The sequence below is a fragment of the Castor canadensis genome, chromosome 9 (assembly GCF_047511655.1).
Source record: "Castor canadensis chromosome 9, mCasCan1.hap1v2, whole genome shotgun sequence".
NCBI classification, from domain to species: Eukaryota; Metazoa; Chordata; class Mammalia; order Rodentia; family Castoridae; genus Castor; species Castor canadensis.
The window spans coordinates 23,228,974-23,244,161 of NC_133394.1; the positions used below are offsets into that span (position 1 = coordinate 23,228,974).

The window sequence follows — 15,188 nt, forward strand, 5'->3', positions numbered from 1 at the left end:
GAGACAACTACCAAGGCACCTTTTGGGATGACTCCTTGACAAGCTTTAATGATTTCAATTAGAGTGTACTTATACGTAGTTCATCTGAACATAGAGTTTATTCCACCTAAAAAGTCTTTCATTTTCCATCTTCTAGGTCATTACAATCTTCTTTCCACTAACCTGAGCTCCATCTGGCTAAAGATCCAGTTCCAGGTTCCAATCAAATATTTGCTGCCCTGGGAAGGTAAGGACTGTCTGTGCCAACTACTGATAACTAGCTGAATCAGTTAGAATTAGGATCACTTGTATAAAGCAGAAAACCCAATGAAGAGTGGCTTAACCCTGATAGACATTTATTCCTTACTGATATAAATTCAATTTACTTGGGAAAATCCACACTCAAGGAACTGTCTTGTAGAAGATGAATGAATCACTCATATATTGGAGCCTGGGTCTAAGCAAAAATCTTCAAAGCAGCCTCTAGTTTTATAGCCTTGTAGTAATGTCCTAAGAATGATTAGCTAATATGGCATTTCACCATATGGCATCATTTTTTATTTAAAAAAGAAAAAGAATAATAATGGACGATAAGGACTTGAGACATAGTGCAAACATATTTCTTTCAATACCAGCCAAGAAATGAGTGAAAGAAGGATCAGACTGTTTGAAAGTCATGGAGACTCTTTAAAAATGGTTGTCCAAATAATTTGCTCTCCAATAAATGTAATGATTGCCCAATTTTGTGCTTCCTCAATTTCAAGTACAGGAACTGGCACAGAGGGATACAACAAATTCTGCTAATGATGGTCAATGTTTTCAAACTACATGAAACCTAGTGTAAATAGTGAATAGAGTCTAGTTTACTCAATTCTCCTGGGTAGTTTTCCTGTCAAGTAAATGGGGGAGCTGTAGACATCTGGAACCAGGCATCACCAAGAGGAAAATCATCCCCTGTCCTTTGTAACATCAGATCTCATTTGAATAGAGGTAACACAAAGAGGATCATTCCTACCATCTACCATTACTGCCCTGGATTTTATCAGACTTCTCAATTTCAGTACTAATTTCAAGGATGTGTTATTCCCCTGACTGAGAGGGATGAGAGAGCTACATCATGTGCTTCTTCTTAGTTCTTGAAAAGGCAATGTTAGCCCAAGTTAAACTTGTTATATAAATGTGAGTTATAGAAAATCATTTTAGATGAACTGATTTTCTTCATTCGTGTTTTCACAGTGGTCATTTTGAGGGTGGGGGAACACTTCAAGGAGATATCATGATTCTGCTCTGGAAAGTGGCTGGGATTTGGTCAGTGACCTAAATGCTTCCACAGAGACTTTTGTGGATGCTTTCACACGGGCTGTTGCACTCCCCATTCCTCTTCACCCAATTCCCATAAATGTCTCTTATGCCCCCATATTAGATAACATACAGAATGTTTTTATTATTTTATTTTATGGAGAAATGATCTAAATATACCTTCTAAAGAAAATAATTTGAACTATCAGGACAGAGAGGGGGGACTGAATATTTAGATATGTTTCCACTTGAGCATCAACTTCATTAGCTTATGAGAATCAGAGGAAGGAAAGAAGGAGGGAAAGAGGGAAGGCAGGGAGGGAGAGATAAAAGGAATGTGGGAAAGAAAGTAGGTGGGAAAGCAAGAAGGTGAAAGGCAAGGGTGGAGAAAGGGAGGGAAGGCCAGGAGAGAAAGAAGGGGGTGGAGGGGTACAAAGGAGGGATGAAGGATGGAAGGAAGCAGAGGGGAGAGAGACAGAAAAAAGGAGGATAGTCCTTTAAATTGCATGGATTGCATGGGTGTTTGAGGCAGACTAACTGAAAATTTCTTTCAACCTTAAGGCATTTGAGATTCTATAACACAGCAATGACTTTTAAAGCTTCACAAACTGATAAGGTAACATGTTTGATTGTTTAATTTTGATATGCAATGTTTGCAGCAGATTAAAAACTTAAATATGTATCTTTCATCAGACTTTCAGTAAAACAACTACTATATAGACAAATGTAACTGGACACCAGTGCTCATGCCTGTAGTCCTATCTACTTGGGAGGCTGAGATCAGGAAGATCATGGTTGGAGGCCAGCCCAGGCAAATAGTTTGAGACTACATCTTCAAAATAACCAGGGCATAACGGGGCTGGAGGTGTGGCTCAAGCAGTAGAGTGCGTGCTTTGCAAGCACGATGTCCTAAACTCAAACCCCAGTACCACCAAAAAAAAAAAAAGTAACAATAAAGTAATGATAAATGTTACAACACCTCATTATGTTTAGAAATGCATTTGGTAGAATTATGGGGAATTTTATTCAAATGTCAGAGACTTAACACATTATATATATCCATTAAGTCTGAAGCAAAGAGATCGGAATAAAATTTTAGCTATACTTTTTACTGCTTTTGGTGTCATAATGTGAAAACATACCTCTCTACTATGATTCATACACTGTTCTCAGGCTGGTTTAGAGAACTGCATATAAATTAGGCTTGACTGTGCAGGAGTTTGCTACAGGTGTTCCGGAAAAGAAGTATTGATTCTGGCTTAAATGTTGACTCTCAAATACAAGAGACCCAGGTTTGCTTTCATATGTGTTGGTGGAAATCAGCTAGAAACAGTTTTATATGTCCTTGAAAATATGTTTTAAAATTGGCTGTAAAGTTTCATCTTCCAGATGGGCGACTGTAAGCAGGCCCTGCTGAGATGGCATATTAAAGGCCTAAATATGCCTGCATACTGCTCATGAATTCCCCAGGTTGACAATAAATATTTAAAGAGTTGCTGGTGTGTCACAAAAACAAAACAGCACCTTGTGTCTATGTAGGATGGTCTATAAGTAAATCTCTTTTCCACTTTTTTGTGTCATTTTTATTTAAAGAGGCTGAGTCAGTTGCATTGTGGAGGTCTCACCAGAATCTTTAGTTATATGGTTGGTCGAGTCACATGGTCATCAGAAATGACAAAGAGGTGCCGGGGGTTCTGTAGATGCTACAGATATATATATACCTTTATGTTTCTAGGAGGAAACACAGACATTTGTCCCTCATAGGCAAAAAATGACACCTCTTGTGCTGCTGTAAGACTGTAAATCCAATCATTTGTTCATATGCAAACATTGTTCTAGGCTCTCTTGAATACTGAGACTACAAAATTGATTGTGGCCACCATGATCATAATCATATTTATCACAAGCAGGTAATAGCTGTCACTCACTGAATAATTAGTCATTTTCTTTAGGCATGCCACTTTACATTACTTGATCCCCCTAAATTCTTTGAAGTGGATATAACCCCCATTTTATAGATATAGCATCTCAAGTCAAAGGCAATAATATTTATACTGTTATGCAATGGCAAACCACAGAATTAAGATATAGCATTCAAACTTGCTCTTACTGTATTTTTCTGTTCACTGTAAATAAGTCACTTATATTGGCTATAAAGAAAGGTGCCTTCATCAGAGGTGGATCGACACCATGTTGAATGGTGACAGACTGACCCAAAGAGGTCTTATTTATATAGGGGAACAATGACTATCAGGAGCCAAAAATCGGAGAATGTCAAAGAGATTGAGCAGTGGCTGCTGGTTCAACTCTGAGCACAAAGAAATTGGTACCAAGTGAAAAAGTTTCAGTTCTTCTTGGATTCTCTTGAAGGTTTTGAGTTTTAGAATTGTCAAAGATTACTTTACCATGGTATTCAAGACAGCAATAGGAGAACTTGCTTTTGCTTTTTGAGTGCTAACTGGATTACAACCTGGACCCAGTATTCTATGTTCCATTTAATTCAGTCCTGACAAAAGCCACTCAGTGAAGTACATGCAGCTGCTCTTGTTTTCTGAGGTTTGGAGAGAAGAAGTGGCTTCCTTAAGTTCACATACTTCATAAATGCAGAACCAGGATTTGAATACAGTCAAGGCTACTCAAAACTTCACATGCTTTTTGTTTTGGGTTTTTTTTTTCTGCTTTGTGTAAGGGAATGGTGGCAACATTTTAAAACAGTATCTCTGATAGGGCACATAGAGTCTAACTTCCACTTTGCAAAGAAGACAACCTATTATATGATATTCTTAAATTACAGAAACAAATTTCTGTAGTTGTTATACAGAGAATCACACATCCCAAAGTGATCTTTTGCCAATGATTAAACTAATAACAACTAATTTCCTGAGCACTTACTAAATGATAGGCATTCAGGTATTTTTATTAAATCCTGACCAAAAATCATCAAGAAGTATCTTAACATCTGCCTATGACAATAAGTATTTCTGAGCACCTATTATGTGCTCATGAAACCCATATCCTAGGGGGACTTAATGTTGTTAAGTGTCCTGAGGTGGAGAATTAAATAACTGAGGGAAGAAATCAGAAAAAGAAAGTCATTCTGAGAGTTTTAAATAGGATCTCAGTCTTCTGAGAAATAATTCACTTTAAAACAACTTCAGAGCTAATAATAAGATCAAGCCTCATCCTGGAAGGTGGTTGGTACTCACGTGCACAATTGCACATAACAACTTTCCTGTTTTAGAAGGCAGGAAAACTTCCCCTAGGCTTGGATGTTGTTATGATTTGAATATTGTTTGTTCCTGCCAAAATTCTCACGGAAGCTTTATTCCTAAATGTGGGGTGATTGGGTCATAGGGTGGAGCTGTCTGGAATAGACTCCTGCTGTCATGTAGGAGTGAGTTCTTGCTCTCATGGGGCTGATTAGTTACCTTCATAGCAGATTGTTACACAGCAAGGTTACCTTCAAGATCTCTCTCTCTGACATACCCATTTAGCCTCTGCTTCTTTCTGCCATGAGTTGAAGAAGCACGTAGCTCTCACCAGATGTACCTGTCTGGTCCAGGACTCCTCTGCTTCCTGAACTGTGAACCAAGAAAACCTCTTTTCTTTATAAATCACTTAGTCTCAGCTATTCTGTGATAGCAACAGAAAATGGATTGAGATGGTATGTTTTGTTACAGAGAATGGAGTGTTTTTTAACATTCAAAGTTGATGATTATAAAATTGTTTGCAGTTATCAATATATACATTTCTACTTTTCAATGAGACTTAAAACATTTCAGCAAGATGAGAAATAGAGGCTATTTAAACACGATGCCACAAAAATCCTTGTCTTTCTAAAACCCCTTCCAAAATATTTCTCCTGTTATTTTTTTTGACAAGTTAATAAAAGTGAAGGTCATTCTTATTTCTCTGCTTTTGTTTTCATTTTTATCTGAGTAAACTATCACTAAGATTGTCAAGTGTTGATCTTTTGTGGAATTTAAAATTCCATTGAGAGAATATTCAACTGCAAAAGAACTAAATTCTGCTGTTTCTGTTTCACAAATCTAAATATTCATTGATGAAAAAAATAGAATATTGCACAAAAATTATGCTATTCAATATATATGAACACATTTTATAGTACCCTTTTGTTTATTCTAGGCACAGAAACACATAAATGCATGCAATATAGGCATATGAGTAAAAGTAAAACTGCCTTCTATTTAACAATATTTTGTAAAATTTACTTAATATTAGTGAACAAAATACAACAGAATCAGTTTTTTCTATGTGCATAGTATTCTACTGTATCGTGGCATATTTAACTCAACCCTAATTTTGGATATTTGCATTTCTCCAAATTTTATCTATAATCTTTCCATAAGATTATAGCTAATGTCATGGCAAAAATATTAGCCATAAATGTAATTATATAATTTATGTTCTATACATACACATCTTTTTATACATCTACAGCATGATTTCATAGGAATAAATTTGTTAATTCAAACAGAATAATGCATTCTAGCAAAATGTCTACCAGAAAAAATGGTATCAATTGAAATTCCTTCCAAAAGAGTGTAACAGTGTTCATTTTTCTACGTCTTGTAAAGACCTGGAATTATACTTTAAAATGTTTTCCAAACTGTGAATTAAAATATAATATGCTTTTCTTGTAAATTCCCATTTATTTAATTTACCATGACTTTGAACATATTTCATACTCAGCTAACATACTTGCTCAATGTCTTTTCTTTTGCAAAATAAATTAATTGCCATAGGCATAGCAAAACATGCTTTATTATTTGTATTTATTTTAATGATAATTCCTATTTGAATTTAAATAATATATCTAATCAAATTGAAATTTCTAATCAATACAGTTGCATCTTAAACATCCTAAATTTCAGCTTACAAATGGGATCATAGGTCCTCAGATCTGTTTGAGTACATAAGTTCAAAATTCCTTGAAATGTTTGCTCTGTTAGCAAACTGTTTTCTGCTCCAATCATCTAGAGCATTAAGAAAGTCTTGCTGGCATTTCTCTCAGTCATTTCCCAACTACACAAACAACTTTAGAATATGGAGTTGAAACTTCAGGAGGAAGTGAAATAACATTGATCTAGTTTTGACTTTGTGCACTGAGGCTTGGTTAATCAGGCCACTCTTTTACACTTCCAAACTTTAAATTACCCCTTTGCTAGTCAGAGTCAGACTGTTACATAATCTTATGACTTTTACAAGCTTTAGAGACCACATTTCCTCTTCATTTCTCAAACGACATTAACAGCTTACATAAATGGAGCATTTTGATCAAAATTACTCCGCAGCAAGACTAAAAGCCAGGTCTTATGCTTTTCTTCCATGGAGATATTTGCCAACTTTAATTTCATCATGAATTTTTTTTTTTTAAATAAAGTTCGATGCAATGATTGAGATATTCCAAAATAACCAGAAATTCTAGAAAGAGTCTTTTCTTTGTTTAGTAGAATCTAGAATGATGCTTCATAGTTGCTTTAACTCCACTCCCAGTCTACGGATTCAGATATTAATTTACAGTGCCTAGGAGAAGGAGAACTCACCAAGGGAAAGAAGCAGTAACTGAATTCACACATTTTAGAAAATTCTATTTCATAAAAGACAGGGATATTCTAAAACATTATGAATTTACAAGGCCCTATGAACTAGGACTCAATATTATCATTCAGATTACTTAAAATATGTCAGAGAAAAAGTGACCAAAATGTAGTCAACAGAGGTGAAAGAAACTAAGAAGCAGCTTGGGAAGTAGAGATAGGAGTTGGTAAGACCCTATCTCATAAACAAGCTGGGCATGGTGGTACTATGCCCAGATATTCAGGAGGCAGAAATAAAAGGATAGCAGTCCCAGACTGGCCATGTTGATACAGGAGATTTGTGCAGGCCTGAAAGCTTCCACTCAATCTTGCTGGCTTAGGTGTTGCAGCATCTTGGCCAGATGCAGTGTCTTTGGTTCATGAATCCAAGGAATGAACTTTAAGGTCAAGGACAAGGAAGGGTGAGCATAAAAATAGGAAAGTTTATTAAGCAAAAAAGGGAAAATTTCCACGGGGAAGAAGGAGACCCAAATGGGTTGACAGCAAAGTAGCAGGGTCTAGGGGTTTTTATTGACCTAATTCTGGGTGTGGCTCAGTTTACACACTAATTAGGTACATGAAAGGGCTATGCTCATTGACTGGTTGCCAACACAGCAACCTCAGATTGGAGAGTTAAATTCACCTTATTAGCATCAAGGGCAACAGTTTCCATTTAAGTCCATCTTGTCCTTTCTCCCTCCTCCCTTTCCCCTCCTCCTTACTCCTACCCACTCAGGTCAGTGGAATGTCTACTAGAAAACAGGATGGTTTTCTCTGGAATTTAAAACATTTTATGCAATTTGTGTGCAGAGCTGTTTTTGTAAGATAAGTGGTTACTGGGTCTGCCTCTTAGTGGAGTTTTCCTGGGGTCCCTAGTTATTGTCTGTATTCACTGGCAAAAGCACAAGACCCTATCTGAAAAACAAGCTAAAAGCAGAAAGGGCTTTGGGGCATGGCTCAAATAATAAAGGCCCTGAGTTCAATCCCCAGTCTTGGAGGGAGGGAGAGAGATAGAGAGAGAGAGAGAGAGAGAGAGAGAGAGAGAGAGAGAGAGAGAGAGAGAGAGAGAGAGGTACTTAGCAGGGCTTGTGGAGCGTGAAGGTGGGTAAGTGTTGACAATAGTGTCAAAGATATCCAGAAAATAAAACTAGGCAAGAAATTCATTTAAAAAGTGTTCTGCTTACTTGGACTGGGCTTCTGGCTCTAAGCTTCAGTTCTTAACATGGTCAGGGACAGATGCCATGGGAGGACATTTGGCTCCTGGCAACCCCAGGCCTCTCTCAGTCTAGTGTCTTGGATACCAATAAGCTAATCCTACCCTGATTTCATGGCGGTACAAAACTTTTGTTGTGAGAAAAACTCAGGTTCAAATCTCAGGTTCACCATTTTTAACTACATGTGTTGGACAATCTGTCTATAGCCTTTGAACCTCTGTGTATTTGTGAGCTAGACTTAAACACAACTCCACCTCCACATTTTCAGCACTTTAATGTGTATATATAGGACTTAATTCTAAGTGGCACATAGTAAGTGACCATTAAATATGTAGTGAGATTAATGCCCTTTCTATTGTAATTTTATTAAATTCTAGACTATTTAGAAATATTCTGGATCATAGTCAGTGGTCCAATTAGGTTTCTCTTTACTTTCAAGGTAGTAAAACAATAAAACAAAAAAGCAACATAATGGTAATGAAAATATAAAATGAATTCTAATTTGGCTTAACGTTTCTTGACTAGTGTTTCCTTTGGTATGTTGAATTGTTGTGGCAATATAGTCAGAGGAGAAACCAAGCAACACTTGGAGGAGTGGAGAACTCAGATTTTAATTCTACGCTAGCGGGCCCAGACATATACCTGTGTCTGAGCCCTGAACAAAGGATTCACAGGATATTTAAAAGGCAGTGCAGGGTATCAGGTTACAAGTAATGTGCTCTCCCATAAAATAGGGCCAGTAGTGGGTTAGAGACCTAAGGTTTAGATAAGAACAGCAGGGGAGGCCTGCTTTGGAAAGTTTATTTACAAGTGGAGACAAAGGAAGGCAGGAATGGGTGCTTATCTCTACATGGTGCCTTTCATCTTGGTCCCAAACTTTTGCATGGCTCTAATGGGCAATTCTTCACAGCTCTGTCCAAGGTTACAGCTTTTAATTGACAATTTACCATGTTTTACAACCCTGTTTCAAGGCTATCTTCCTCTTCATTCCCCCCTTTTGATGCTTTTTCCACTTGTGGACAAGCATCAACACTAGACTTTAGAAATCTTATAAGGTTTTTCTTGTCCCAAAGACCTATATTGTGTTACCAGGAGCTGTAACTTTATCACCTCCATTTGTGAGCTAATGAAGTTAGTTATGGCGTTAAGAAGGCACATACCAAACACAAGTGCCAATGGAAGCATAAGGAGAGGCCAGATAATGGAGTCAGCCATCTCTGACTATTTTTATCTGCTTTACATAGAACATCACTCTGTGTCTGAGAAAAATCAAAGCCCTTCTTCTTGGCAGTGAGTAAATCCAACCCACTCTCATTTTGGAGGACCACTGATGCTAGAGAGTTCAGCTGGTCCTGCATGGTCACTATAAACCTAGCCATTTGTTTTATGTCATTTGTTAGGTCCACAGATAACTGATTATAGTAGGCGACTGATGAGGCAGTCCCTCCTATGCCTGTTCCTTTCCCAGTCATTATCCCCAGTCCAATTAATAAAGGTATGAATTGGGTAGCTCTCTTCAGCCACATATGAGCCATTAAAGGTGGGGGGGGTCTGACTGTTAGGCACTATGTTTATCTAGGGTGAGGAATGCTAATATGCAAATGCCCTTCCAGTCAGCTGGCAAATACTGATAAGCAAGGAACTCAGACAAGGAAGAATCCCAGGCTGGTGCACCATAGCCTGTCAACTGTACATCTAATGGTGGTAGCTCTACAGTTGAGATTCCAAGTTAAGGTTTCCTGTCCTAGAAGGAAGCTTTAATGGGGGTCATGGTGGTGGCAGATCAATGTCTTTTACTGGCCCAGGTCCACCTAGGTAATCACCTCTGGGTGGCCTCTCTAGATCTGCGGCTCTCCCTTTAGTAAACTGATATGGGAGTGGGGTGGAAGGGTAGGGTGGCACAAGGAGGCTTATTTCCTCCACTGTTTTATGACTTTAAGGAGTCCCTGTCTTTCTCCCAGCAACCCATATGCCCTATAGTGCCTTTGTTTTTGCAACCCAGTTAGGCTATCAGCTTTCTTTATAGTAAATTGTCCCTCTCCTGGTGCATTCAGAGATTGATATGCTGCACACGAGTGACAGATACTGATAAAAGGTGAAGGCATACTTCAGTTTTCCCTGGAAGGAAAGCAGCCTTATGCAGGTCGAGCAGTCATCCCAGCCTCCCAATTGGACAACCTCAAAATGTAGCAGAGTCAGAAGGCAATAACACATTAGAGACCTCATGCCTGAGACTGGAGTCTAGGCTACAGACGACACCAAACAGCAGTAAGGCTTCCTACTATGAGGAGATAACAGAAGGCCAGCAGTAATCTGTGGCTTACATTCCAATCTTGGGGAGCAGCGACAGCCGGTCTTAGTGCAAACAGATTGCCCAATGCTAATCATCAGGATAAGGTATGGGTGACAGAGAAGAGGATACATCTGTGTCCTGGTGAATGAATCCTCAGGCTTCTGCCGTGCGTTGACCAACCAGCTTCTGGGATGTGGCTGGGGCAGGGCTGGAGATCTCTCCAGTGATGGCATGCTGTTGTGAAGTTCTCTGGAACCTTAATCTGAGGGGTATTAGTTGAATCATGGAGAGCCTGTCAGACGTTGGGCTCTGCAGGGGTGGCTGTCCTTTTATCCAGGAGTGATGAGTCCCAGGAGTGACTCCTGTAACTTCAACAGTCCTAAGAGCTGCCAACATTACTAGATGGGGACCCGTCCAACTGGGTTGGAGTAATTTCATTTTAATCTTTTATGTATCATCTCTCTCTCTCTCTCTCTTTTTTTTAACTGAGTAGAATTACCTTGGCAATAATATACTGTCAGTATATATGTCTAAGAAAACTTATTTTTTTTAAAAGTTAAAAACACCATCTTTAAGTATTAAAGGACATGTTTAGGGCCAGTAAAAATAGTTATTTTTTCTCTATTTAAGTAGAACACCCTGTCTAAAAATATGAGTTTGTGTCTGGAAAAGTTTTAATGTCAGATAGCCACACATGTATAAGAACCATTTCTTTAATCCTCTCGGCCTTGGTTATCTTTGAGAGGTCTGGCACCAATGGAACTTTGATGGCATTCCCCACTTTGTCTCCAGATTGTTAGTCTCTGAACAGTCTCTTCTGAAGATCTGTCTTCCATCCAAGTACTAACCAGGCCTGACCCTGTTTAGCTTCCAAGATCAGACGAGATCGGGTGCATTCAGGGTGGTATGGCTGCAGACTGAAGATCTTTCTTGATTGGCTACTTTTTCCTGGATTCTGTTTGTTTGGTTTCAGTCCCACATTGGGTGGGAATAACGAGCAGATCAGGTGGGAGTCAGTGCCAACTAGACCCTTTTGGCCAAACTTAAGCAACAAAGAGGCTTAGAAGGAGTGGCTCTTAGGCAGTGGTCTTTTAGACAAGGACAATACAAGACAAAAATCTAACAAAAGCAGATGTCTAAGTAGTTAGCTTGGTTGACACATAAGCACTTATGAGAGTCATTTTTATGGACTTGATTATAAATGTCCCAGGAGGATCAGAACTGAAATGACAAAAACTTAAAAGAGCCATGGTTAAAATTTTGATGTACAATTTAGCAACTAGCAGAGCAGTACATCAGTACCATTAACTTTATGTTACCATGTTTATCTAAATTTTGTATTGTAGAAGGCTTGATATACTTAAAAAAATACAAATATATTTAATACACAGGAACCAGCAATAGCATCACAACTCTATAGAGATTAATACACATATTAATTTAGTTGTTGCTCTTGAAGTAAAACTAGATTTTTATCAGTTGTAGGGGAAAGAACAGTTTTAGCAAACCCAAACAGCAAAGTCACAAACTAGCCTAGGGTACAAACTGTATTAGAATCATCCAAGACAACAGTTGTTTAACCATGAGGTCATCTAGAAAGTTTTACATAACTGTTAGAAAATAAGAGGCATGGAATAGGCACAGAGACAGCTGAAACACTGGTACAAGGTTTATTATTTAGGCAAGAGCCTCGTGGAGGGGGACCCCAGCAAGACATCAAGAGCCCATTGCCATATACAGGCTTGGGCTAGACATAGGGGGCTAGTGGAAAAGTACCAGGAAAGTCACTGTCTGCCCAGCTGTCCCTGGCATATATCCAGGATGACAAAGGTGAGCCAGCTGCAAGGGGGGGGGGAGTCTAGTCCTAACATGGCTGTCCTCATTGTTAACCCCTACATAAACCAACTCTTAAATGAACATGACTCAGTTACCTTAGTAGTTAAAACGCTGACAAAAATCACCAGAGAACACAGGTAAATATTTATGGGGACTAAGTGTGAAGTTAGGAAACATAGTGGCCAAGAACCATGGCTCAGATGTTGATAAGCGATCACATCCCAGATTGTTGACATTAACAGATGGCTCTTGACATATAGCAGAATCCCATCAACCTGCAGTCAATGGAACCCCCCTAAAATAACAGCCCCAATCTGGTCATCTCAGGGAAAAATTCCCTCCACCTGCCATGTGAAAGGAGTAGGATTAACACCTCCACTCTGTTATGTCTAATAAAAACTGGAGATCTTGACTTCCAGTGTAGTGCTCCTTTTGGAGTTTTTACTTATTTATTTATTTACTTTTCTCCTATCTGGAGGGTGCACTTTGGCTTTACATAAGTAAATCTGTCTTAACCCTCATATCAGTGCAGCAGTACTCCCTGTGCTCAGCTGCCTCTTGTCTCTCTGTGTTTTAATAACTCTTGTTATCTTGACAAATTTATGGATTAACCTGTAGTACCAAAAATTTCTGAGTTACCTTGACAAAACAAAACAATTATAAGGCAATTTTTGTAAATGTTATCTAGACCAATATAATATTTTTAAGGTAGCCTTGTTGTTATGAGCTTAGAGACTTAAGTTTTAGTTTAACATCAGTACATTAAATTTCGAAGTTATAAAACCTTTAATGTAACTGGATTTTAGTTAACTTTAACCAGTTATATACCATCTATAAGCTGTATCATTTTATGACAATTTACTCTGTATCTTTGTGACAATTTATTTCATATCCTCTGGGGAGCTGGTCTTTATCCTCTTCTTTGTCTAAAAGTATTCTTTTAACCCTTTATTTATTTTGAAAAAACCATATCCTTAATACCTTTTATATATTTTGTTACTTGTTGAAAATAACTCATAAAATCTTTTAACTTAGAGCCTTACATTTGCATGAAAAAAAACAAGAAAGAAAGCAACCCTGAAATTATTTTTTTGTATAAAAGTAACTTATAGAAAACTCATTTGTTAATAGACCCATATATTATAAGAGTGAATTAAATCCCAGATTTTATTTATGACAGAATGAAACAGGCTAAGGTCATTTTAACTACCTAAATTCCAAGACTTTGTTGCAGACTGTAGCCTCCTTTTTTCCTTCCTGGCTAAGCCAGAGTGTTAACCCCTGAGTGTCTGCATCCTAGTGAGACCTGACTGAAATAAGTTTGAAAACTTGTTTTTTGTTGTTGTTGTTGTTTAAGGTGGCAGTAGAACAGAGTAATAACTTTTACCTTTACTCTATAATAAGAATCGCCCTTAAGATGTTTGCATATTTAAATGTAAAAGCCTAAGCAGTTTATAACAAAGATCTTTAAAACAAATATCCTGTTTTTTTTCCTTGAATATCATATTAACCTTATAGTATCAATTTAAGAACCATTTTTAAGATGTTTACATGCACACACAAAAAGTTTTATAAATTAAGCATGCCAGAAAAACTGTCAACTTAAGCGCGCATAAAATGAGCTGGAATTCCAGGAGCAGATTAAGTTTTGCCCGTGCTTTAAACAAATTCACACACACACACACACACACACACACACACACACACACACATTCACACCAAAGTTATAACACCTTCCTTCCCCCACTCTGGGAGAAGTGCCTGACTTCTGGAACTCCTCTCGGAGGTTCCTGGGAGTGGATCAAGCTCCCCTCCGTGGGACCTGACTTCCTGACTTAAGACTGATTTCCGGGGTGGGGCGGGGGGCGGAGGTTGCTTACCAAGTCTAGACAAGACTGCCAGATGAGTTGGTCCACTTCTCCTTGGAGTCCAAGCTGGGTCAAGACTGCTCAGAGAGTTGGGGCACCAGGGTGAAGGAGGACCCAGAATACCATCGGGTGGTGCGCCACCTCGTTCAGTCCCATGTCCCTCCCTACTCCAATGCAGCCCAGCTGCTAGCTGGTGGCACAAGGGGCCAGTCGGTTGGAATCTCGCTGGGGCCTCCATTTGTTGTGGCAATATAGTCAGAGGAGAAACCAAGCGACACTTGGAGGAGTGGAGAACTCAGATTTTAATTTTGCGCTAGCAGGCCCAGGCGTATACCTGTGTCTGAGCCCTGAACAAAGGATTCACAGGATATTTAAAAGGCAGTGCAGGGTATCAGGTTACAAGTAATGTGCTCTCCCATAAAATAGGGCCAGTAGTGGGTTAGAGACCTAAGGTTTAGATAAGAACAGCAGGGGAGGCCTGCTTTGGAAAGTTTATTTACAAGTGGAGACAAAGGAAGGCAGGAATGGGTGCTTATCTCTACATGGTGCCTTTCATCTTGGTCCCAAACTTTTGCATGGCTCTAATGGGCAATTCCTCACAGCTCTGTCCAAGGTTACAGCTTTTAATTGACAGTTTACCATGTTTTACAACCCTGTTTCAAGGCTATCTTCCTCTTCAGAATGAAAACAAATATGATAAGACATTAATTCTAATTAGAAAGTGAAGCTAAATTTTAAACTCATGCAACAGAAAACAACCTCACAATTTCCTAACAAGTTGGAAGCTTCAAGAGAAATTAATATGTAACATCACAGACCTACATTAATAAATAGTATCATAATCCTCATTTTATTTTTGGCTACAATTTCTGTAATTTGTTCAAATGATCACTATTTCCCTGGGGTCATCCAGATACTAAAAAAGGATGTACATTTTTGTATTTTAAGATAAACTTGTATTGCTAAGATAGAAGAGTTAAATTAGGCCCTAGAATTTATATATTGTAATCTGAACACTCAAAAAATTAAGAAAATTTACTAAAGGCAGATGCAGTGTAAACCTCTGATAAGAAAATAAATTTGCTTAGTGGAAAAAATT

At 38.3% G+C, this 15,188-nt stretch overlaps 1 long non-coding RNA gene across 1 annotated transcript in view; it reads right to left on the reverse strand.

Annotated features, from left to right (window-relative positions):
- The window catches only part of LOC141410723 (uncharacterized), a 48,106-nt gene extending 33,252 nt beyond the window's left edge, over positions 1–14,854 (reverse strand). The window contains exon 1 of the long non-coding RNA XR_012435513.1: positions 14,102–14,854. This is a non-coding gene — a long non-coding RNA (uncharacterized lncRNA). The remainder of the gene's footprint in view (positions 1–14,101) is intronic.
- Between the last annotated feature and the right edge of the window lie 334 nt (positions 14,855–15,188).